Below are 20672 nucleotides of genomic sequence, written 5' to 3'. Positions count from 1 at the left end.
GGATCCATAGCGATGGATTCCAGCCACCCGGGCCACAGACTGTTTGTGCCGCTGCCATCAGGCAAGCGGTACAGGAATATACGGACTACAACAAATAGACTGAGAAACAGTTTCTTCCCCACAGCCGTCAGAGCCATTACTCCCTGCCGCCCCCCCTCCCACACATATCATAACCTCGCAGTCACACATACATATCCCCCACCCCCACACAGTCATATTGTTCTGCACTTTGCACTGTCACATCATCTGTACTTTGCCATAATTGGACCTGCTGCTACTTCTTTGGTGTGGTTGAGTGCCTTTAGTTAATTTTAGTTGTATATATTGTTGTTATTATTATTGTTGTGTGTTTGTTTATTTTATTTATTGTATACATTTGACTTTTTGCACGGGAGTTGCAATAGAAATTCCGTTGAATCCTGTTCAATGACAATAAATGCTATCTATCTATCTATCTATCTATCTATCTATCTATCTATCTATCTATCTATCTATCTATCTATTAAAAAGAAACTAAGCAGAGAGCCTCTAGTCTCAGTTCTTCCTAACATCTCCAGCTACAGTATTCATTTTTTAAGGGTGATCAGCCATTATTTTACTGTGTGCTATCCATGGTAGCCTAGAAATGTCAGTCTTTAAATATCATGTCAGCCACGGGACATCATTGTGTAAATTAGCCATGGAACAGCTAAACAATGTTCTGCAATGGTCAGAAAATCCAACACAAGTTGCAAACTCAGTGCTGCGAACATGACGGACCACTGACACTTCTGACCAAGATCCTTGTGAGAGTTGTCACCAGTTACCATGTGGCCTGTTAATTTTGCAGCTTTGCTGGGTCATGTGCTCCTATGTAGTTTATCACTTCTCCTACTTTGTTCTGTTCAATGTTGGTTGTTAGCATTTTTTAAACAAAAAAACGTCAAGTTAAAAGGCAAATAGAAATTCAGAATGCATTTATAGAAGTGCAAATATGTGCTGGTGAATGACACTTGAATAGGCATAACCTTGTAGAAAAGCTATCACTTCACCTTGCTTTATCCACAATGCTTATATGTTAAACAGCCACTTACTCTTGACACACAAGCTGATTTTTGATGGGGGTATGACTATGAAAAAAAAAAAAAAAAAACATAGGGATTTCGCTACACTATTTTTTGTTTTCTAAATAATATAGGATTAAACTTCAAAGACAGAATTTCTAAAATGGTAAATGATCTGATTTTATTATTGTGATTTCAAAGTTTTGATTTGGGGCAGTGGAAGGAGACAAGAAAGACAGAGAGGCATTGCTGCTTTGGATTTTTGATCAAAAAGGGAAACTGTCATTTTCTGAATATGCTTCGGCTGTATTTTCATCTTTGTGGAGAAGGAGCTGCAGCAAGATAATGAGCCCAACTGCACCTAAAAAGGATCACATAACCACTTGTGGGCTAACAGAGACCCAGGAGGACTGGCTGTTTCCTCAGCAGGCACCTGACCTTAAAGCCACTGAACATTTATGACTGTACTTGAAGCTTGAAGTAGTAAAGCGTTGCTTGAGTTTGGCCAACCTTGGATGTGTGTAGCCATTACAGTACAATGAGGTCAACTCAAAAACTCAGGTTATTTGAATAATTTTAAAAGTTTTAGACAATATATATTAACTGTCCTTTCAAATAGTTTGGCAGATATTCCAAACGCACACAAAAAAAACTTACTTTGGAGCCTTTTGTTGCTGATATTCTTTTACTCTATTTTTCTTGTATTCCTGTGCAAGCAGAGATGGATTCTCTCTGAAATATCATTTTGCAGTTTTACACCTACCTATCAATATTTCTGTTTTCTATATTCTCAACTTTTTCTTGCTGTTCAACCCTGGAACAGATGCTCTATTGTAACTTTCACCTGCTCTTGGCCTCTTTGCTTGCATTTGTCCATCCCTTGACTGTCTCTCCTGACCTCAATCTCTCCTCCATGTCATGTTGATCTGCTTTCTCTTGTAACTCCTTAGTAGTGATTAGTTGAGCCATAGTAAATGTGTCCCTCTGTCTCCCCTCTCACTGGGAGCACCAGTGCTGTCCCTGGATTGTTAACTGAGCTATTGATTTACATCCGATGAATTCTTTTGATAAAGTATGGGAATGTGGTCAAACTGTCCCCATTCACAACAGGCATTTGTGTGTTGTGAGTGAAGAATATCTGTGTGGTTTCTGGTTTCTCGTGATTAGCCTGAACATAAGGTCTGACTCAAAACTGCATGATTAGATGACAACTGCATTACTAGATGATGGAAACTGTGTGTAGACCTTTCTACACGCTCTATTTCTGGTGTTTGTTGCAATCTTGTTACCTATTGTATGTACTACTGATTAAAACTGTTGAAAACTGAAAATATGTTACTGAATGCAAAGGAAGTTTCTCTCACGTCAGAAGGCCTTTTTCCAGCAGGCGTGAACTGCAGCATTTAATGGAACAATCTCTACCTAATTTGAAATCTTGTTATTATTATTTTTAATTCCAGCAGTAAGGAGATAAAGACGCATCCACCCTTTCCCTACTGTAATTTGAAGTTATAACATAATTTTGGCTCATTTTAAACACCTTTTCTGTTAATGCAGTCACAGCCATGTGGTAAACATTGAAATACCTTCAGCTACTCTAAATGTTTAAACAGATAGCTCTATATTTTCAAAACTTTGTTGAATATCCTGGTGTTGGTTTGAAACTCTTAATAAAGCAGGAAAATGTAATATTTTGTCCATTGATATTTACAGATGAAGTCATTAGTTGTCCTTCCTGTCAGAGAACTCAAGCCTCCCCAATCATTGTGCTGTTAAACCTAGAAAATGATGCCTAATTGCAATTAAGGACAGACAGGCCTCCTCCACTGTTGGCAATCTGTGACTCACTTGGCAGTGTGACCACAACTCATCATCTCTCACTTTCAACTTATCATTTTAATGGGCACAGCCTCCGTGTCACTTATGTTTTCCTTGGAAGGCTGACATCTTGAGACACAGCAGGTTAAAGATGGAGGCAGATCTGTGGAACTTACCCCCCAGGTTGATATTAATCTGTGTGTCTGATGCACCCACACTTAGACACTATGCTGCTCCAAAGCCAGCAGTTCATAGGTTTAGTTTGGGTTGCAGGTGGATTTGAAAAGCAAAACTGTGCATAATTTTAGAACAAATGCGCATTTCAGTACATGGAGTAAAATTATAGAACAGTCTGGATGAGGAGTTGAAAAAATGATCTATTCAAAACAAGAAAAAAATGACATCTTGTATAATTTTGAGGTAATAATGAATAAATTGTTTAAAACTTATATTGCTAATGTAATGAATATGGCCCTGAAAATGTATTTTTTAATTATTGAACAAGGTTCAGGTTTATACAAGATATTTCTTCTTCTTGCTCCCTTTTCACTCATGTATAGTAAGTGTTGTAAGAGATTGTGCTTGTGATTAATAATGAAATTTATTAAATTCAGTTAAACTGATTGATTAAAGTTAACTGCAGAAGAAGTTATCACTTTTGTTTCAAGCAAATCTAAACACAGGTTTAAATCAGTTCTTTTTAAATGTTCTGAAAGAAAAATCATTTGTAAACATGGCATTCAAATATAGACATTTATTTTAATCGCAGCAGGGAGAATTGCATAAATTTGGATCAATATATCTGTGACAGACAGTAAAACAGTGAATCTGAGCAATCTAATAACAAACTGGGCAGAGCAGCATAGAAAACTTTAAAACACCTAAAGATACAGTTTTAATCGGGAGTTTAAAGACTCAATTTTTCAGTCAGATGGTCTGCTTTGGGGTGTGAAGAATAGAATAAACATTTCTTTATTGTCCCACAATGGGGAAATTCCAGTGCAACAGCAGGCGATCAAAACAAGTAGGTTTATAAGAAGAGATTGTGGTTTCTTGTCAAAAAAAAGGGAATTGTTTTTCATTTGTCGCATGCATAATGAAAAAAAGTTCATTATACATGTGACATAATGGGTCTGTTTTTGTTTTTTTATTTTTATGTTTTTTCACAAATTTAATTTCAAACTTATTTTTTCCGATGTATTCTGTAAGCCCATTATTCATCACATTTTTCATTTTTAGATTTTTTTTATTATTGATTTTGGTGGTCATAAGCTTGACACAAGCCTCAAATTTTATTTTTGTTGCAGTTTGATTTGTTTCATGAACTGCTGGTCTGAGTGGAATCTAGCTCTGTGTGCAGGTTTTCGAACACATGCTAGATAAATATCCTGGATTGAAAAAGTTGAGCCTTGAGGTCAATAAACCCCTGCTTCCAATGTACAATGTAACAGTCTTCTTCAACATAGCTTATTTTTAGCTTTGGCATTTCAGTTTCAAAGTAGTACATTTCACAGTTTGTACAAAACCAGTTTATTTTGTTTTCTGTCTATATATTTTTTTGTTGTTGTGATAAGTTAATGAAAGAAAAGCTCTGGCTAAACTCTGTCAGTTCTCTAACTTAAACACAAAGGCCTGAAGATTGTATTTGGGGAAAAAGACAAAGTGTTAATGGGTCTCTAAATCGCTAAGCATCAAAATACAATAAAGAAACCATATTAAAAATATCTTTAAATAAATTAGGATCTTTTCTTTATTTACCAGTTTAAAGGTCCACTATTATGCAAGTCATTTTTTGCATGTTTCTGTATTTCCATATGTATATATTCTGCTTAAAGAAATAGTGTAAGAGCAAAAAAAAAAAAAAAAACACCCATCCATTTTTTGGGAAAAAGTAAAAGTTCTGCTGGTAAAACAGCCTGTTGCAACACCTCTAGATTGTTGTGTCACAATTATTTACCTAGCAGCCCCAAGTCAAGCCTTGCCCCCCCACCTAGCAACCCAAGTGCAGCTCCACCCACTTCATTACAGCATGCAACATTTTGGAGTTTGAATTGTGTATATCTTGGTAAAGTGATAGGGTGTGAAATATTAAGAATAAGAACATGTCTTAACCTAAGCAGCAGCATTTTTATTCAGCTTGTCCACTGACAAGCCTCTTATCCAATCAGTTGTGTGGTTCAAGATGTTTCCTCTCGTTCTACATAAAGTTCTACACGTTCTACATAAAGCCATTTATCTCACGGATGCATCAAATGTTTGAAAATAAGTAAAAAAAAAAAAAATCAGATCTACTTTTTGGCCTCACATGCCAATTTAATTTAAGAAACTTCAACTCTTTTATTAAGTTTGTGTTTTCCGTTTCTCTTTTGCTATAATAGTTGTGTGCTGTTTTTAGGTAAATAAACCCACATATAGCATCAGCGTCTGTCAGATCAAGTATTACTGAGCACAAAGAAGCACCATAACAGAGTAAAAAGCTTCCAATATGCAACCGATTCTCTCTCATCACCTTAAAAGGTGAAAACAATATTGTATTATGCCTGAAGAGGTTCTAAGAAACAAGTTAAAAGGAAAAACGTGTTAGAAAATATGTGAATATGCAATGAATGTATCTTATTATTAAAGTGGCTCTTGGTACAATTGATTAAAATAGTACAACCAGTTTCATAGAAACCATAAGGGAGGATATTCTGATGCACTCTCTCCACATCTGCAGTGGTTCTATTTCAGAGACACAAGTTGTTACATATTTGTCAAAACGGCTCATATCCCAAGGGCACAAATAGCAATCAGTGATATTTGGCTGTGGGTGAGTCTGTACCTGAAATTCATGTGTTTCAGGCTAAAAATATGGGTAAGCACAAAGATTTATGGCAATAAAAAAATTGTCTGGATTGATGAGTGGATTTTTTTCATGTCACAATATGAAAGACCAGGTCAAAAAATGTTAGCGGACTAGCTGAGGCAAACATCAGCACTGCTGCATGAAACACAGCAATAAGCTTCTCACCATTCACACAACACTGTGCACAAAACAGGTCTGGTGTCAAGAAGGAAGGGGAGGAGTTTGTCTCCCTGTGAACAAGAATTTAGGTCACATGATTACATCGGTAGCTGTTTTTCCATTAATCACAGAATTGTAGAATTTTGATTCCATTTTAAAAGAAACTCACCAGAATGAGGTGGGGGTTTTTCGGCCGTATCAGAATAGCTATATTTCACAAAACTGTCACATGATCAACACCGGATGTTGCCACCGGCACAAACCACAAAAACGACGATGGCATCTAGTAGGAGGATGATGGTTTGTTTTTGTTTTTTTCAGACAATGTGCCAGTGGCTCCACCAGAGCTCTGACAGCATCACATTTCATAAAAAGTTGTTGGAACATGTTGAATCCATCGCTCTTCTGTAAAATCACTGACTATAATTTCCCCAAAACGCCGCAGACATAGCCGCTCCAAACTATGAAACGCTTTTAGCTCCAATGTTTCCTCTGATGGCTGATAAATGCTGAGCTCTGAATTATGAATATATCTCATGTAACTGTTTACACCCATCACTGTCATGAAGTTGAATGACTCACTGCATAAACAAGCTTATTCACATGTTTAATTTCTTATTTAACTGTCCTGCCATGAACATTTAAATCAATGATTTGATGCAACTGCTGGGTTGAAACTTTTTAATATACTTTGAATAATTAATTGAGCATTCTGTACTATTTCATATAGGATCAATTGTCATGTATGTGGAATTGAATTGAATTTATTTTTGTGAATTCCTGTGCGATGACATTTGGTGTGAATCAATGTTAAAAAAAGAAACTGTATTTGATAAGCTAACTTGGCTTGTATAATCTGACAGAGTTTTTTGTGCTGTTGTAATTCCCCATGGCATTCTAAACTCATTTATGAAAAATGTATAAAATATACTTTGGAAATGGTCTTAAAACCATACCCAGTTCAACGTGGACAAACATCTTCTTTCTGATGCTAACCTATGGACATGGAGATTTTGTTGAGGTGACCCACTTATTTTCAGCATTTAATCACCAGTAACTGGCTGCTGTTGTTCCTCCTAAATCTTACAGAAGCAGTCTACTTAGTCATTTTCTTGTGCATAGAGCAACATATGTTTATAGTTTATGTTCGTTTGTGTTAAGGTGCACTTTCTTTCTGCCTTTGTGTGCCTGAATTAGGTCACAGTTACTTATTCAAATTCCTGCATGAATGAGCAGATCAGTGTTAATCACAAACACAACGTGCAAGCAACACTGCCAAACAGGTTAGGTGAGTCCAGGTAAGAAAGGAGGAAGGACTATTCTAATGTCAGCATACACACACACAAAGAAAGAGAGAAAAAAGAAAGGGAGGGAGAGAGCGAGAAGCTAGCAGCTTGCAGGTAGACAGCTCAACTAAATTACAGCCAGGCACACTGACAGGTGTAAAGGTGAGCTCTGACGGCAGGCAGCTACTGCAGACAGGTAAACAAGCTAAAGGTAAAGGAGTGGACAAGCAGCCTCACAAGTAACCAGTTTGCTTTGTAGAAGTCAGTGTGTCAGGTAAAACAGGAGGCTGCTCTCCCTGTTGGCTGTGGGATTGTTGCCTGAGAGATGCAGACAGTGGCTGCAGAACAGAAGAGAAGCAAATAGGACAGCATTTATCCTCTGTTGCCCCCTCTTTGACACAGACACACTCACAAAGACGGAGGCAACCACCTGGGTGTTCAACCAGCTCAGCTTTTACAAGGTAAATGCACAGACTGGGTTTGCTAACATCTCAAAGGCTTGACGTGGGTGAATGAATTTGCATGCAGGCCATTTATAGTTCTTGACACTTTATTGTTTAAGTGTGTAGTTCCTTTCCTATGACCATCTTTGTGCGTTTGCTCCTGGTTATCCTGTTGTAGAGCGCTCACCAGGCCAGCTGGGGTCTTTTGGGAGTCTGGTCAATACATTGGCAGCATCTTGTTCTTTTTTTAATAAGTAAAACTCAAAATACCCACATAAAAAGGTTTCCAAAAGTTAGAGTAGTTGAGGAAGTTGTAAATGTACTGGTTGCCATGCAACACGATCCACCTGGCCAGTGCTGTTGTCCTGTGCTGTGTGTTCTTGCCTGAAGACCTCATCTATAAACATGTTTCAAAGTGACGTCACACACACACACACACACACACACACACACACACACACACACACACGCAAACACGATCCCGCCCTCCAGCAGGGGGACAGCCATGATTCCCACTGGTCTTCCTGCCACGTTGTCAACATCAGAGGGATTTTTCTGTTCTTTGTGTGGGAAATATGTTGTGTTTATTAGTATTGAATCCTGATACACTTTAAAGTAATCTCTGCTTGGTCAGCTAATGGAGCTGTTGTCAATCAGGTGCTATGGCAAGGGGTCTGAGAGTAGCTAGCCAACACAGAGAAAAGAAGAATACAAGTGGTTTTGAGTTGTTCTTCAACGGGGTTTTTTTGCGTTATTTTGCCTTTGCTGTGGCACGCTGCACTAAGTTAATGACAATCCATCTCCAGGTTTGACTTTAACAGAATTGCTCCACCGTGGCAGTGCAGGCATGGATGGCAAGTAAAAGAATAGTCCTTTTTGCCCTCCAGCGTTATGCACATGTGCAAAGTTTCCGGATATAAACAATAACTTGCAGTGTGTATTCCACGAGACAAAGCTGTAATACAGTGTTGCCTTTCTGCTCTGGTTTTGTCTTGTTTTGCATTCTTCAGGTACTATGCGCAAACCTCAGGTGCCAACATTGAGATGTTGGGTTTGGGTTTGAACAGGTGCTCTGGCTGCAGGCTCCAGGTATCGCTGTTTCCCTCTCTCTGTTGGTGTGTGGATCTGGGGCTGGGACTCCTTTGTACATCAAACACTTACTTATTCATTTAACAACAATAAAGAAGAAAGGATAACGTTGATAAAAGTTAGGCTGTGAAAAAGTGACTGCTTCCCTATGGATTTAGTCATACCGTTTCAGATCATCAGACTAATTTGAATATCAAAAAGAAAACCTTAGAAAACACAAAGAAGCTTTCAAATGAGGATTTTATTTATTCAGGGAAAAAAAGCAACTTAAATGTGAAAATTCATTAATTAATTGTGGATACCCACATTTTTGGTTTTGTGTCACACTCAGACCTTATTATTACCAGACCTTTAAGATTAAAACACTTATAGAACACAAAGGTTTGTCTCAAATTTTCCAACATTTCTCGGGATAAATTTCGGAAACATTTTCTATGGACTGACAAGTCAGCTTTAAGGAGCGTGTGTGTCCTGTTACTGAATATCTGGTTTAAAACTAATAGAATTGCAGAAGAACTTAATATTGACAGTCAAACTTGGTGGTGTAGTGTGATTGCCTTGTCCTGATTTTCTAATTCAGAGCCTTGATGTCTTGCTGGAAATAAAAGAACTACAAATTGTGCTTGTCAGGAAAATCTATGGCGATCACTTTGTGACTTTAAGCTCAAGTACACAATCAGAAGCAGTAGGATGACCTTAAACGACCAGTTTCAGTCAAACCTTTTAATGTGACTGTGTCCAAACTGAGTGGCTCAGAATGCTTCCACAGTAACACATTTGAAGCTTTTACAAACGCGTCATGGCAGCTCTTACTGTCAGTCATGGCAAGCAATTAATCTTCTACACAGGGCCAGGTTTGGATTTGTTTTCCTTCTATTAGCTGAAATAATTGTACATAGTCATATTGACTTTGTCTGTTGAAAGTTGTTTGATGTGAAACGTAACACTTTTCTTAATCCAGTCTAGATTCAGTAATCAATAGATTTCTAATAACTGATTACTAGAGACGTATATTTGTATTTACTTTTAATTTTGTCTTAGTTTGTTTAGTGTCACATCCGAAATGATTATTGATTTATTCCAGAAAGATTCCAGAAGTCAAAACTACCAGGCCATATCCTATTGTCAAGACAGTAATTTATGATAGAATATATATATATATATATATATATTTTTGTTTTGTTTGGTTTTCTTGGGTGACATTTTGGTGACCAAGGTGAATAAACATAACCTGACAGTTACTAAAACAAACAAGAAATGTCTAAGACCAAATTCTGGGTTATCCATTAGGTCAGCAGTTATTACCCCGGTTGACCTCATCATTGCTCTCTGTCTGTTCACCAGGTTCATCTTTTGCTGTGCAGGACCTGAAATGATCAATACTCACATCCTGAGCTGTTTTTAACCTTTCATGTCTCTTTCTAAAATTGAAACAACTTAACACATACATTGTGGCTGTTGACAAATCCTAAATACAATGCTGGTATAGCACGTTAGCATTGGCTTCTGCTAAATACCATGTTTACGTAGCACTTTAGCATTAGCTTCTGCTAATCACCCAGCTGGTCTAGTGCTTTAGTGTTAGCAGAATTAATGCGTATGATTAGTTCTTTAGGGTCAGCATAACTAATGTTTTGGTTAGTGTTGCCCACTACTGGAAATATTCCAGATGAACTTCTGATCAAGGTCTTTTGGGGTATTTTCTGGATTTTTTAATCTTTTTATTTAAGTTAAAAAGAAACACAAAAGCAAAATTTACCCAGTATATGTAAAAGATAGAAAACTTTTTTTATCTGTCATGTTCTCTGAAAAATGGCCAAATTATCAGAACATCTCAGAATATGAAAACATAGGAGCACAGCTGCACAAGCAGAGATCACATGAGTGGTGGTCTAGTCTAGCTTATAAGGTTATTGTATGGATAGTTTTATAGTCATGGTGATTATTGTGCAGTTTAAAAACACATACATTCATGTATTGTCACCAGCAGTCTGCAGTGTGACGTGCCACTTTTTCCTACTCAGGTAACCTCCAAAAGTATGTCAGATGCTAATTCTCTACAAAATGTTACATGAAGACATCTTGAATTCTGACAGATTTGTACTTGATGCACTTTGATATGGCAGACACTCTTTTTACTCTGTTGCTCACTCCCTCCCTCTCGTTTTTTAATATCATCTGACATTCTTTACCTGAAAGCAGACATGGTATCGCCTGTCTTCTGGCAGCATTCTCCTCTGCAACACAATCTGATGTGTCTTTCAAACAACAAAGGGGAAGAGGGAGAAAGAAAAGGTGGGTGTCAGGTAGAGAAGGAGGGCAGGCGGCTGCTCTCTGGCTCCGTATCTTACAGAGTCCAGCACTTTGTTATCTACATGCACTGTGGGAGGAAAACCATCCCATCTTCTATATTATCATCAAGCATTGATAAGAATGTCTCTCACCGCTCCTCTCTGCACAAAGGCAAGCTGATACCCAGGCTGTGTGGATCTGTGTGTTTTTAGCTCTGTGAATTTTTTGTTCCTTTATTGTCTCCATAGATAATAACATTGAAGTGGAGTTGTTGATACTTTGAGACATTTGTTATATCTGACAGATGTACAATTGAATTTGGCAATGTTTGGTTAGTGGCTTTAAACTAAAATCAAAGGACAAAACTTTACATTTGCGTACTAGAAAAGCTATTTTATTACTTTGCACATGTTTCTAAATGTGTATTTTCTGCCTCCTGTATTAAGAAGTCTTCAAAAACATAATGTGTATGAGCTCTAAGTTTCACATGCATGAGTTGCGCAAGTTACTGCTCAGCTGGATGAGGAAAAGCTTCTGTTGTCTCATTGCACAAGTTCCATAGGACATGAATGGAGAGGGATATTTCTAGATTAACATTAATAAGAAAATGACTTCCTCTAAACCTTCCTGAATATGAAAAACTGGAAAACAGAACCTTCAGTCATATTTGATTTGAGACAATTCCTGAGGATTTTATGAAAATATGCATGCAGTGGAGGTCCAACTATTTATCTGGTAAAACTCAGTGTCAAACCAGCTGGGTCTTGTTCCTCCCTCCTTCCTGTTTTAGAGGGAGAGCCTCATGGCTCCTTACTAGGACCTTAGTTGTTCAAAGGTTTTATACTGCTGTCTTGGCCATGTCACACTTGGAAAAGAGGCTTTTAATCTCTGAGTTATTTTTTTCTGGTTAAATAAAGAATACATACTGTACATATATACATACATTTTGATACAAATGAACAAACATACCCTACTGTTTGTTCAGATGACAAAAATAAGTAATCTTGCCAAATCAGAAAAATCTGTCCAGAAGTCCGCATCATGGCAGGAGACAAAAAGGACTTGTTACCCTTAATGCTGGAGTCATTAACGTTACTGCTGATGTCAAATCCAAAAATGGGAAAATGAAAATAATTGTTAAGTCAGCAGAACATCGTCTTGATAGGACTCAAGTGGGAATAAGATGAGTTTAGTATGCAGACAATGCAGGAACCATTTATTTAATGATATTAATAGGGAGTTTTTGCTGGGTTTTATTGTTTTTTGTGTGTTTATTCCCTGTCATGTGATACACAATCTTTGCCATTTGGTGGCAGTAATAGTCATATACTTGTTTGAAGAAGAAACTTTGTTTTCTGGTTTGACATGATGGCAAAGTCCGTCTAAACAGCCTTCTAAGCTAATGTTGCTGTTGTTGAGGGCCAGACAATGTGCTGTTTACATGTCTGAGGTAGTCCTCAGACATGTTTGTTTTTTACCACCTCAAAATGACAGAAATTGTAAATTTCTATCCAGCTCATGAAGCGCATTTGATACAGATGCTTATTTTAAACACTTTGAACTATGTGATACAGTTAGACCATTACTGGGGTTCTTAAAAAAGTTGCAAACATGCATTCTTGCTTCATGGTAAATTGTCAGTAGGACAGAACCACCACTTGCCTTCCATGCTGATTTTCTCCACCTGCTTTTAAAACGCTGAGTCAGAGGGAGCTGTAGGGTAGAAGTAAGAGGCAGCAAATGAACTCTGAAGTACCGACTGGTTGGTGAAACACACTCGGCATGACCTTTGGTTAACGGACAAATTGAGCTGTGGCCAGAACACGCTTCTGACTCCAGAGTGAGCCGTGCTGGGCACTGGGAAGAAGCAAGGATACATATGAATGTTATAGCTAAGGAAGCAGATGTTTTGGAATCCCTTTTTTTGGAAAATATGTGTTTATGTATGGAGCTAAATTTGGACCATGAAGTTTGCTAAAAAAAAAAAAAATATTACTGAAAAAAAAAGATTTGAAACTGAAAAATTATTTTGAATCTGAAAAAAATCTGTTTGAAACTACATATTACATATTCCTTTATTTAATCAGGTAAACCCCGTTGAGATCTAGATCTCATTTTCAAGAGGGACCTGAGCAAAAACTTTGCAAACTGAAGAAAAAAAAGTTCAAAACAGTTTTTCAGTTTTTCTTTTTGTTTTTTTCCAGTTTAAACTTTTGGCCCTGTTTTAGTGTGGGCCCTTGGATGATGTAGGGGTGGGCATGTGTGTGTGTGTGTGTGGTGGGCATGGAATAATGAATGACAGCTCACCACAACAGCTGGACAACACTGTTGCATTCAGAGACCACAGGAACTGAAAACGTCTTTAAAACATCATCAATATTCTTTGTGTGTGATTGGTTTTGAAAAGTAACATGCTTCACTGATAAAGTGAAGCAGTGCTCATGTCAACACAACACACAAGTATCCCTGGAAAAACTATAATAGTAACAAATTTGCACTGTGTTTAACATTTTCCCCACTGCTACCAACATTTTCCCAAGTGAGATAAAATATGTTGAGGTAAAACTTAAAACCTCAACACAGGCCACGCCTCCAGGAAGCAACTTTGTGATGATGGTTCTGTATAAAAGTCATGAGAAAGTGACAGTATTTTGAATGAAATATAAAACACTGCAGTTTTTTTTAGCAATAATAGCATAAATCTCAAGACTCCTGACAGGTTTATCTAAAGCCTGAAACAATGCAAAATGTTCTTTACCTTAGGTTCACACTGGAGATAAAATGAAAAGAAAAGTTTGGTAAAGACCATTAATATTAAGAGCAGAAGAAAGCAGAATGCTGCATTCTTTATCAGCATAGTGGAGCAACACACACTGCAAGGTTCCAATCTGAGCCATCAGCTGCTGTCAGTTGGGACTGATTATCAAAGAAATCTGAGAGTATAGGAAGGATTCTGACACTTAACTGAGAAGCATTAGAGGAGAAATGAATGAAACCTACAAAACAATCAGAGAAGCAGAGATATAATGTTGGTTTTCCAATGAAAACATGAAACTATGACAAAATATAATGTTCAATATTCCAGTAGAAATTTATGATTAGATATTTTTTGTTGTGACTTTTAACTAGCTTATGCTCATTGATGAGCATCATTTTGAGTTTGGAATTTCCTGATTTAAAAACATGAATGATCCGACAGAATGAGAGGTTTAACATGGTTCCTCTGTAAGAGCCCCTCTGGTTATGACCACGGCATCAGTCTGCAAACACCGCTCTGCTGCTGGGCTAATAAGAGCTTCTAATTATCTCCGGTCTCTTGTGGACGGCTGCCAAGGCTGACGGAGACAGAAGCTGGAGGGATTGGGTGACATGTTTGGCTTGTGCTGTTGCAGACTGTGACTGTAGCCATGGCTTTGTTATGTTTGTGCAGTGAACTGACATGGTTCTGCTGACTGAGCATGGTGCCGAAGCGGCTTCCTGAACTGCTGTGGTGCACTGATAGGACACTTGTCATATCTGATAGAAGCATTTTGGGTTCAAATCGTGCCTGGCTTTAAAGTGCTTTATTGGCAAAGTTCATTGGAGTGGGACACGGCAGCCACAGAGCAGATATTATAGCCATCCGTATGCATCTCATCAAGGGATTGGTGAACAAATATGGCCACAGCAACAACTATTCACAGGTTTTAAAACTGCTTTGTAGACCAGCGTCTGCTCCACTTACACCGTTACATACATGTTATAATGTGTTCTCCTGGGAAGAGGAATATATCAGTATCGCACCACTTTTTTTTTTATCATACAAAAAGTGTTTTGTGCCAAGGAATTTTATAGAAAAGTAGCAGCAAAATCTGATTTTATTTTACATTTTAAAATTTTCTGGTGTTATGACTCTTCAGTTTTCCTGTTTCTATTACAAACTCTTTGGAAAATAATTGTGTAACATTTAAAACCTCACTTTTCTTCTTAAGACAACCTTTTTTTGTTGAATGTAGCAGCTTTAGCTAATTGCAAAACATACATTCTTTTGTCTAACAGACTTTAATATCAATCAGGAGATACTGTTTTTGTACTCCACATTTAAAATTCTTAGATTTTATAAAATGAATTGAGAAAAAGTGATCTGAAAGGAACAAGCCAACTTACACCTACAATCGACATCTTTGTAGGTGGACATCAAGATTAGAAAAAGACTTAAAAATATTTAAAGTGTATGACTTAAAATTAGTTTTAGACAGAGGTGCTGTTTGAATGTGACACTGTTGTGCTATTTTTATAAGCATCTTTGGGAAACCAATATTCTTTCAATAGATAACATGAATATTAAATGGTATTGACTTTTTGGATGATGGCTGCTGATGTGGTTTTGGATCCAACAAAACGATGACAACTTTACAGTGAGAGATTGTTTAGATATAAAATGTGCGCCACACAGACCTGGTACAAACATCTATTATGCATCAGCTACAACTCTGGTGTACAACGACTATCTAGTGTTGGAGTTAATTTTTTAACATAGCCACACTTCATTACGTTTTTGATGCATGGACAGAATGGGAAGCTTAACAAAAACAAACACAATTGAGTTGACTTGGTACAATCATGGGCAAATAGTACACACATTTCCCCACTGTCTTGGTACTTCTCTGAGACATATTAGGATATTTGAACATGGAAAATGCTGAAAATGGCTGTTTCAGTGTTAACTTTATATATGAAAACATATATAACTTTAACTTTATATATATATATAGTATACTGTATATATACAGTACAGTACAGACCAAAGGTTTGGACACACCTTCTAATTCAATGCGTTTTCTTTATTTTTATGACTATTTATAAGGCAAGAAATCCCACTTATTAACCTGACAGGACAGGTTGACCTATGAAGTGAAAACCATTTCAGGTGACGACCTCTTGAAGCTCATCAAGAAAATGCAGAGTGTGTGCAAAGCAGTAATCACAGCAAAAGGTTGCTACTTTGAAGAAACTAGAATATAAGGGGTATTTTCAGTTGTTTTACACTTTTTTGTTTAGTGCATATTTCCACATGTGTTATTCATAGTTTTGATGCCTTCAGTGTGAATCTACAATGTCAATAGTCATGAAAATAAAGGAAACTCATTGAATTAAAAGGTGTGTCCAAACTTTTGGTCTGTACTGTGTATATATATATATACCGCCCAGGAACAGGCCCTAAACACCAGAGCAATAGAGGCCCAGATCTACCACACCAGACAAGACCCAAGGTGTAGGTTGTGCAAGGAGGCCCCTGAGACAGTCCAGCACATAACAGCAGGGTGCAAGATACTGGCAGGGAAAGCGTACATGGAACGACATAACCAAGTTGCAGGCATAGTGTATAGAAACATCTGTACAGAATATGGACTGGAAACCCCGAGATCAAAGTGGGAAACACCCCCAAACGTGGCGGAGAACGCCAGAGCTAAGATCCTGTGAGACTTCCAGATCCAGACAGACAAAATGGTAATGGCGAACCAACCAGACATTGTCGTAGTGGATAAACAACAGAGGAAAGCCGTTGTGGTAGATGTAGCAATACCAAGCGACTGCAACATCAGGAAAAAGGAGCACGAGAAACTAGAGAAATACCAGGGCCTCAGGGAGGAACTGGAGAGGGCCTGGAAGGTGAAGACCACAGTGGTGCCTGTGGTCATCGGGGCCCTCGGGGCAGTCACCCCCAAACTGGACCAATGGCTACAACAGATCCCAGGAACAACATCAGACATCTCAGTCCAGAAATGTGCAGTCCTTGGCACAGCCAAGATACTGCGCAGAACCCTCAAGCTCCCAGGCCTCTGGTAGAGGACCCGAGCACAGAGGATAAGAACCACCCATGAGAAGGGAATTTTATATATATATATATATATATGGACCACACACAGAGAAAAGCCCGTGGGATATAAAAGGATATAAATAACCCAGTCTCTTAAGACCTCTTAAACTGTAATGTGTTGAAATGTTCACCAATCAAATCAGACGTTTCTTAGTGCTGTTTAATTATTGCATTGAGTCAGTTTTGTGAGTCTAATCAGTTACTCTCACAAGACTTGGCTATAAAGAACAAAAAAAAGAAAAAAATGTCAAAGTTTAAATTCATTGAGTCTCTTCTATTATTTCATCAAGAAGCTCTTGAAGTGAAGTGATCAGAACATTTCCAGGAACGCTTTTCAGGTTAGGTCGTCAGAAAATGTCAGTGTGTTCTTTTCTTTGGAGGAAACAATGTTGCCTTCAAGTGTCTGAATGCTTTTGACATGATCCCTGGTGTGTGTTGAGTGCCTCAGATGAAGAGTGTAATTACACTTCAAAAGGAGACGAAGCTGAGTCTGCAAATGCTGAACAATAGTCTGTGTGACAGCCCAGAGTCATGTATGACAGCTTGTCCTGACACTGAGCACACAGTGAGGATGTGAAGCACTTTCATCAGTAACATCTCCAACTTTTCATGAATTATTAAGACTTTAACAATACTGGATAATTAAATCTCTTCTATATGGCTAAGTGTGCGAGTGTTAAGGAAGAAACTGAAGCAACCCAGGAAATCCTTACTATTCAGTGTTTTCTCGCAAGAGAAATTGATTTTTTTATTTACATTGTCGCATTTAACCATATTTACCGAAATTTATGTAATACATCAAAACAAAGCAGTGCATAACTGGGAGATGGAAGAAAAATGACTGTTACGACCCGTCTAGGGGTGGCCAGATCATAACATGAAAGGTCCCTCCTCGTCCCATCCCAAACAGCCAACACATACAAAGTTAAACATTTTACAATGATATTTATTAAAAAATATATATGTTTGATTTAAATATAACAAAAATGGAGCATATAACTTCAGAATGAGCTAGTGCCAAAACAACAAACAAAAGGAACTATCTAAATAATAATCAACTTACCTAACCGAAAATAAATAAACCAAATGACAAAAACTTACCTCCCTAACTAAAAAAACAGGAAAGAACTAAGGCAACATAAATGGCAGCTCACTCCTACAAACTCCAAACCAAGAAGTTTAACAAACAAAACAAACAGTGTGGCCGGTTGAGATGAGCAGAGGAGGGATCTTCCAGGAAGTCCACGTCAGCCGCTTTTATACTCCTCACATCCGGGAAGCCACCAATCGGACGTCCCCCGTCGTCCTCCAGGCACCAATCAAAAACAAGTACCTGCACACTCATTTACATAACATTTAACGACTCCAGTCGTAACACCCCCAATCACAAGAATTAAACACACCCCTAAGTGTTTAATTCAAATGAGTTAAAAACTTCTAGATAAAGCATCAGCTAATACATTATCCTTACCCTTTTTATAGTTAATCTGCAAGTTAAAATCTTGCAGCAGCAGAGACCAGCGCATCAGTCGGTGGTTGGAATTTCGCATTTGGGAGACGAAGACCAGCGGATTATGATCGGTGAACACTTGGACAGGTCGTGCACTAGAACCAATATAAACTTCGAAGTTCTGTAACGCAAGTAACAGAGCAAGAGCTTCCTTTTCGATTGTGCTGTAATGAAACTGATGTTTATTAAACTTTTTCGAAAAGTAGCAGACAGGATGTTCTATGCCTCGCTCATCTTCCTACAGAAGCACAGCTCCAGCACCACACAAACTTGCATCAACTTCAAGTTTAAAAGGACGCTCAAAATTTGGCGCAGCCAGCACCGGTGCACTGCACAACAATGCTTTAGCGGACTCAAACGCGACCTGACAAGAGGAAGACCAAATAAAAGGTTTCAAAGGACTAACAAGTTCAGTCAATGAACTAACCACATCTGAAAAATTTTTACAAAACCCGCGATAAAAACCACACATTCCCAAAAAGCGACGCAAGTCCTTTTTTGTCTGTGGGATAGGAAAATCAATTATTGCTTGCACTTTAGCAGCAATAGGACGTACTTGTCCTTGACCAACTTGCTTTCCTAGATAAGTGATTGTGGCTTTTCCAAACTCACATTTCGAGAGATTCAATGTGAGAGAGGCATCACAAAAACGACTGAACACTTCCGAAAGAGTTTCCAGATGTTCTGTCCAAGTGGCAGAATAAATAACCACATCATCCAAATATACTTCACAACTTTTCACTCCCGATAATACCTTTTGCATTAAACGTTGGAATGTAGCGGGTGCGTTACGCAACCCGAAAGGCATAACGGTATATTGGAGGAAATGATCAGGAGTTACAAAAGCAGAAATTTCGGAAGCTCTTGGTGTTAACGGAACTTGCCAGTAACCCTTTAATAGGTCCAACTTTGTGACAAATTTAGCGGAGCCAACACGATCAATGCAATCTTCCATTCTAGGAAGTGGAAAAGAATCGGATTTGGTGACAGCATTAACCTTCCTGTAATCTGTACAAAACCGAAATGTATTATCTGGCTTTGGGACTAGGAGGCATGGCGAACTCCACGCGCTGTTACTGGGTACTGCTAAACCATGTTCAATCAAGTAAGCCACTTCCTGTTGCATCAAAACACGCTTTGTTGGATTTATTCTGTAAGCATGTTGTTTAATTGGCTTCTCAACCTCCACATCAATATCATGGAACAGCACGGATGTTTGGTGCGGATGATCTGAGAAAAGTAATAAATTAGCTTCAATCAGGTCAGTAACATCTTTTCGGGCAGGCTGTGACAAATGAGATAGAAAAGATTCCAAATTTCCCATCACTTCATAGTTCCGCAAACGGGTCACAGGCATGCAACCGCTGTTCTCCCTCAAATCGTCATCTGCCAGATGATATGGTGGGGGTGAAGAGCAAACAGAAACAGGGGTAACAAAACAGGTGTTATCTACAATGCCTTCCCTGGAAACATAACGTTTGAGCATGTTAATATGACAAATCCTCGTTTTTCGTTTTCGATCCGGAGTCTTAATCACATAGTTTGTTTCATTTATTTTTTTCTCCACCTCATATGGTCCTGAAAATTGTGCATGAAGACTCGATCCACTCAAGGGAAGTAGCACTAAAACCTTTTCACCTGGAGTGAAATTTCTACCCACAGTTTTTTTTTATCATAACGAGCTTTCATTTTATTCTGAGCCTTAGCCAGATTTTCTTGGGCCAGCTGACATGCATGAAAAAGACGCTCTCTAAAACCACTAACATAATCCAACACATTATGTTCAGTTTGACGCGACTCTGACAACCATTTCTCTTTAACGAGTTGGAGCGGACCACGAACAGTGTGTCCAAATACCAAATCTGCCGGACTGAATCCAAGGGATTCCTGAATGGTTTCTCTAACTGCAAATAGCAGAAGTGGAAGACCCTCATCCCAACTTTTATCAGATTCAAGGCAGTATTTGCGCAACATAATTTTCAAGGTTTGATGAAACCTCTCCAGCGCACCCTGTGACTCTGGATGATAAGGGCTGGAGGTTTGATGTTTAATTTTCAGTTCATTCAAAACTTGAGCAAAGACCTTTGACATAAAATTTGTCCCTTGATCCGTTTGAACGACCTTAGGTAAACCAAAAGTCGAAAAAAAGTTTATGAGGACTTTCACAATGTTCTTCGCCTTTAACGTGCGTAATGGAATAGCTTCCGGAAAACGAGTGGCAGCACACATCAGAGTTAAGATGTATTGATAACCCGACTTGGTTTTTGGCAAAGGGCCCACACAGTCCAATAAAACTCGTTGAAATGGTTCGCCGAGCGCTGGAATGG

The 20672-nt window shown here is 38.3% G+C and overlaps 1 protein-coding gene across 4 annotated transcripts in view; it reads left to right on the top strand.

Moving 5' to 3' along the window:
* naaladl2 (N-acetylated alpha-linked acidic dipeptidase like 2) overlaps nt 1–20672 on the top strand; it is a 385596-nt gene that overhangs the window by 35132 nt on the left and 329792 nt on the right. The window contains exon 1 of one of the 4 annotated variants that reach the window (XM_028028169.1): nt 7232–7612. The exons of 2 other annotated variants lie outside the window; for them this stretch is intronic. The gene's annotated coding sequence lies outside the window, so the exon portion shown is untranslated. Of the gene's footprint in view, nt 1–7231; nt 7613–20672 lie in introns of those variants that run through there. One more of the 4 variants, XM_028028166.1, reaches the window with a different exon arrangement.

Source organism: Xiphophorus couchianus, chromosome 9 (genome assembly GCF_001444195.1).
Source record: "Xiphophorus couchianus chromosome 9, X_couchianus-1.0, whole genome shotgun sequence".
Classification (NCBI taxonomy): Eukaryota; Metazoa; Chordata; class Actinopteri; order Cyprinodontiformes; family Poeciliidae; genus Xiphophorus; species Xiphophorus couchianus.
Note: the sequence above shows the minus strand (reverse complement) of the source record. Positions and strands in the feature narration are given on the sequence as shown.